General features: G+C 39.0%; 1 pseudogene; it reads left to right on the top strand.

Moving 5' to 3' along the window:
- Positions 1-556: 556 nt before the first annotated feature.
- LOC120233975 lies at positions 557-1,753 on the top strand (annotated as a pseudogene).
- The last annotated feature ends 4,189 nt before the right edge of the window (positions 1,754-5,942 follow it).

Below are 5,942 nucleotides of genomic sequence, written 5' to 3'. Positions count from 1 at the left end.
TGCCTCTCTATGCTCAGTGTGGAGCCTGCTTAGGATTCTCTCCCTCTCTCTGTCTCTCTGTCTCTCTCTTCCTCTGCCTCACCTTCCCCACCCCTCATACCTGCTTGTGGTCTCTCTCTCTCTCTCTAAAATTAAATATATATTTTTAAAATATATTTTTGAGAAGATAAAAGTCATAGAGAAGATTAAAGTCCTTATTATTGGAATTCCAGGTGGTGAAAATTATAAAAAATATTTTTTTTTTTTTTTATGAGCTCAGTTTCAACCCACCTATGAAATGCTTGCCTACAGCCAGTTGAGTCTCAATTTCAAGCTCTTAACAAAAGGAGATGCACCTGGACTTTCCCGGATCCCTCTGTATTCTTAAGCATCGGATGGAATTAAGGATCCTTTTGCTGTAAACCGCACTTGTTTGACGAGTCCTGCTCCCCTCAGTGGACAATTCGTTACCTACCAGAGTGTCTCCAACTGTGGGCACCCCAACCATAGGGTTGTTCTGTAAGCCACAAAAAAAGCTGCATCCAAGCTTATTGGACCTCTGTTCTCTCAAGGGTCCATGATGCTGTGCCCCGGGTGAAATGAAGGCTTTGTAGTCAAGCTCCGTGGCCTGTCCTGGTCCTGCTGGATTGAGGATGTGCAGAATTTCCTTTCTGACTGCACAGTACACGACGAGACTGCAGGCATTCATTTCATCTACATTAGAAAAGGCAGGCAGAGTGGTGAGGCTTTTGGTGAGAGTGGTAAAGGCCATGTAAAAATGGCTGTTAAGAATGACAAAGAAAGTGTCCCACAGAACTGAGATGGATTGGGTGTTGAAGCACAGTGGTCCAAACAGTGCTGACACCACCAACGACGGCTTCGTGCAGCTTCAAGAACTCCTATTTGGATGCACCAAGGAAGAAATTGTTCGGTTCTCCTCAGGGTTGGAAATTGTGCCAAGCAGGATCACATTGCCTGTGGATCCCAAGGGCAAGATTACAGGGGAAGCCTTTGTGCAGTTTGCCTCACAGGAGTTAGCTGAGAAGGCCCTAGGGAAGCACAAGGAGAGAATAGGGCACAGGTATGCTGAAGTGTTCAAGAGCAGTCGGGAAGAAGTTAGGTCATACTCAGATCCCCCTCTGAAGCTGATGTCTGTGCCGCAGCCAGGGCCCTAAGACCACCCTTGTACAGCCAGGAAGAATAAGGCATTACCAAGCTAGCAGGCCTGGAGAGGATGAGGTCTGGTGACTACAGTGCAGGCTATGGGGGCTCTGAGGACTACAGCAGCCTCAGTGATGGTGAAGGCTTCACCACTGATCTTTTTTGGAGAGACCTCAGCTATTGCCTCTCAGGCAGGTATGACCACAGGTACGGAGATGGGAAGTTCACTGTCCAGGGTACCACTGGACACTGTGTCCACATGAGAGGGCTGCCACACAAAGCCACAGAGAACGGCATTTACAACTTCTCTCCACTCAAATATGTGAGAGTGCGTATTGGGACTGGCCCTGATGGAAGAATGACCATTGAGTTTGCCACTCACGAAGAAGCTGTGGCAGCTATGTCCAAAGACGGGGCCAGCATGCAACACAGACACATAGAAATTTTCCTGAATTCCTCTCCTGGGGCCAGCAATGGGGCATATAGCAGCCAGATGATGCAAGGCATGGGGGTGTCAGCGCAGTCTACTTACAGTGGCCTCGATAGCCAATCTGTGAGTGGCTGTTATGGGGCTGGCTACCGACGCCAGAACAGCACCGGTGCATATGACTAGTTTTGTAGGAGCATTTGCGTTATTGCAATCCAATATTCAGAGGCAGACAACAAGCAGTGAAAAGCAATGATTACTCTTAGAAGAAGCTGTGGGACCCATTTTGCACCATGAGTTTGTGAAATCTGGATTTAAAAACTCCCTCTTCATGTTTTCTCATGCAAACTTTCTTCTAGCATGTGATAATGAGTAAACTAAAACAATTTTCAGTTTTTCTCAAGTAACATTTAGGTTGTGTATTTCAGAGTGATGTTATCTGAGTTAAAGTGGTTTGAAGTACATTAAATGGATCTTTTACAACACATTGGGGAGACGTACTTTTTTGGACAACTCAAGGTGCTAGATCTCTAATTCAAAGAGGAACATTTCTCATGTTTGTTCATTCTAATTTATTTTCATTTAAAATCTTTTGGGTTAAGTTTAAGCTTTTTTTTTATGTTTTTTTAAAATTTATTTCTGAGAGAGAGAGAGAGAGAGAGCAGGGGAAGGCCAGAGAAAGAGGGAGATACAGAATCTGAAACAGGCTCCAGGCTCTGAGCTAGCTGTCAGCACAGAGCCCAATGCAGGGCTAAAACCCACGAACTGTGAGAACATGCCCTGAGCCGAAGTCGGATGCTTAACTGACTGAGCCATCCAGGCACCCCAAATTAAGCTTTTAAAAATAAATTAGTTTTGAAAATTGAGACTCATTACTAATACTGTAGTATTTGGGATGTATGTTGCTAAGTGGGACTTGTTAAGGTTTTTTGTTAACTATTTTTTTTTCTTAAAATAAAGATTTTTCCACAATGAAAAAAGAAGAAAGAGCCACAAATTATAAGACAAAGAATCTCTATTTCTGTTAAGATTTAATATATGTGAGTCAATACAATATCCAGCATTCCTAATTTTTGTCATGAATATTTTCCTCAAGGTAGCCTGGCAAGTTTTCAGTACTCATAATATATGCTAACATACACATAACTCATTCATTGTGATGTGCCTTTCCCAGTTCAGAAATGATATCAATGTACTCTCTCTTGTAGTTAAGGAATAACAATCTAAATCCATACCAGATCTTGGTAAGCAAGTATGGTGATAATTTGGAGAAAAAAATGACGTTGAACATAAATATTTTCTTCTTGGTTCCAAATTCTACCTTATGTGAGAAAATTTCATGACCACTGGATCTAGCTTGGAAACTTTTCCCAAAGTTTAAGCTGTATTGTTTATTTTTGAGATAGATATATCTTAGACATGGAATATGCTTAGTAAGCCAAAAATGAGGTACAAATGGAACAAGAACAGTTGAACAGGAACCATTTTGGTAAATGTGGAACATGCAGTCATTATAGATATAGCCAGATTGAGGAGTTACTTGATATCTATTGATTTTATGCATTAGTTTAAAATATAGGTCTGTCCCATTTACTCTTTCCATTTAATATACTTAGAAGTGCAACCCATTAAATTTGCTTAAGCAATTGATTCACTTAACTAGCTTTAGATTTATTTTCTTAAAAACATAAAACCAACTTTTATCTCTATTGCACCTTTCCTATACTGCCCCAGATTTACTATGATGCAGGACCAAGCTCGTTTCTCGCCATGACTTTTGGGTATTGGTTTATACTAAAATTCTTTGTTCATGACCTAAATAAAACAAGAGTTAAAAGAGGCCATTTAAAATAAGCCAAGATGTATAAATCTTTCTCCAACTGTACCTTTATTGATTACAATGTGTGTAATGTGCCATTAGACCAGGAAAACAACACCCTACTAATCACTTCGAGGCATAATGTTGTACTTTCAAAACCTTGAACTTTCCCTGCTACTTGGTGTGTTGTGAATGATTGTTTTCACTTTAAACCATTATGCTTTGGGATTAAGGGTAAGGATGTTCAGCTAAACAATTTTGGGTACCTGAAATTTACAAACATGAGTTGTGTGTAAATTTAGTATAAGTAATATACATGAAAAGAGTTTGCAGTAAAGCCAAAATTTCCGGTAGCCTGCTTATACAACCTCACCAGATAATCTTGTCCAATCACATATAGTCGATCCAATTTTAGCTAGTCAGGCTGAGGACTAAAATTGTCAAGGAATGCACTATTCAGGTCTTTATTCAGGTCTTTATCATCAACAACATCATCATATCTTGGCTTATGGAGTAAATAACTCTGGCCTAACCTAGTAGGTCTGTGAAGCATATGTGGCTATGGAGCACTGGAAATGCAGTTAGCCCAAATTAAGATGTAAATTAAGTGTAAGATTCCCACTGGATTTTTAAAAATTAATATGAAAAAGAGAATATAAAATATGTCATTAAAATGTTGTATATTGATTACATGTTGATAATACTTTGGACACACTAAGTTAAATAAAATATATTCTCACAGGGGCGCCAGGGTGGCTTAGTCGGTTAAGCGTCCGACTTTCGCTTGGGTCATGATCTCGCGGTTTGCGGGTTCGAGCCCCGCGTCGGGCTCTGTGCTGACTGCCAGCTCAGAGCCTGGAGCCTGTTTCAGTCTGTGACTCCCTCTCTCTCTGACCCTCCCCTGCTCATGCTGTCTCTCTCTCTCTCTCCTAGAAATAAATAAAACATAAAAAAAAAAAAATTTAAAAAATAAAATATATTCTCACAATTAATTTCACTGTTTTCTTTTTAATGTGATCAGTAGAAAATTAAATAATATATGTAGTTTGTATTTGTGGGTTTCATTACATTTCTATTAGACGGTGCTGTAGTGGATTGTCAAAGATAGAGTTCTTGATCAGTCATGGCTGTACTTTTTGACTCAAGATACCCAACAGTGTCACTCATTTGGGTTAAAGCACAGAAACACGAATTTAACATGTTAAGTATTAGGCCAAGAGAGCTAGCATATGGATCAGGTTTATGTTTATCTGATATTTTTTTTCAAAGACATGTATGATTTGGCAATACAATTTCCTAAGATTTAATGACACCTTGAAATTTTAGGAACCAATTTTCTTTTGTATAAAACTTATCTTTCACATTTATAACATATACATTATTTAAAGTACGTAGTATGTGTATTATATATATATAACTTAATATTTACTTGATAATTCAGTATACAAATTACATACTTTATCCTACACTTATATTTATTTTTTTAACTTTTTTTAATGTTTATTTATTTTTGAGAGGAGAGAGAGTGAGCATGACTGGGGGAGGAGCAGAGAGAGAGAAAGAGAGGGAGAGAGAGAGGGAGAAACAGAATCAAAAGCAGGTTCCACGCTCTGAGCTGTCAGCACAGAGCCTGACATGGGGCTTGAACTCACGAACTGCAAGATCATGACCTGAGCTGAAGTCAGAGGCTTAACTTACTAAGCCACCCAGGTGCCACTATCCTACTACCTTACAATAACACTAAGTTCCAGTAACACTATGAAAAACAATTCTTGGTCTTATTCTTTTTGGCCTTAGTTTACAATGCCATAATAAAACCTGTGGTATATACAGGAAAACATTAAAGATACTAGAGAGTAAAATAAAATCAGTTTGGCTGATTTTAAGTCATAGTAAGCTAATTCCTCTGCACTTCACTATTTGCAATGAATTATGCTGTTACAAACATTGCAATTTTTTCTTCATTTCTAACTTAGTAACATGTCAGTTTTATATTTTTTGACATTGTTCTTATAGCTTATCTTTCAGCTTTCTTATTAAGAGTGTGTTTCTTTGATAATTTAGAAAAATATTTAAAGTAATAAAGTTGTATGAGAGCTCAAAGGAAAGAGAGTGGAGTGGACATTCACAGTTCATCACTGACTATTAATTTGGATACAGCCCTGGTTTTCAAGAGCTCTCCTCCCCCAGTCTTAGTCTGATGGTCTGGGTAGAACTGGCTATCGTCCTCAGTGCTTACTATATCACAGCCCCTTAGCCAAAGGATGGAGACTCCTCAGAGCCAATTCAAAGTTAGTCCCAAGATTTTTACCAGACAACCAACAGAGAGACACTAATTTTTGCTAAGGAAACAGGAACCATTATAAGTCATCTTGCACCACAGGGTAAGAACCCTTCTAAAATTGGAATCAATACAGAGAAAAGGAGACTGAGGAGAAAGAGACAACATCGTTTGTGCCCCTGGATCCTACTGTGTCTAAAAATAGTCCACATTTGGACAACCTAGATATGTGTGTCAAAAATTACCCAGAATTCCTTAAAATTGTTTAAGTTGGG

This window comes from Hyaena hyaena, unplaced genomic scaffold, assembly GCF_003009895.1.
Source record: "Hyaena hyaena isolate Hyena2069 unplaced genomic scaffold, ASM300989v1 scaffold_99, whole genome shotgun sequence".
Classification (NCBI taxonomy): domain Eukaryota; kingdom Metazoa; phylum Chordata; class Mammalia; order Carnivora; family Hyaenidae; genus Hyaena; species Hyaena hyaena.
This window is presented reverse-complemented; position numbering and strand designations above follow the sequence as displayed.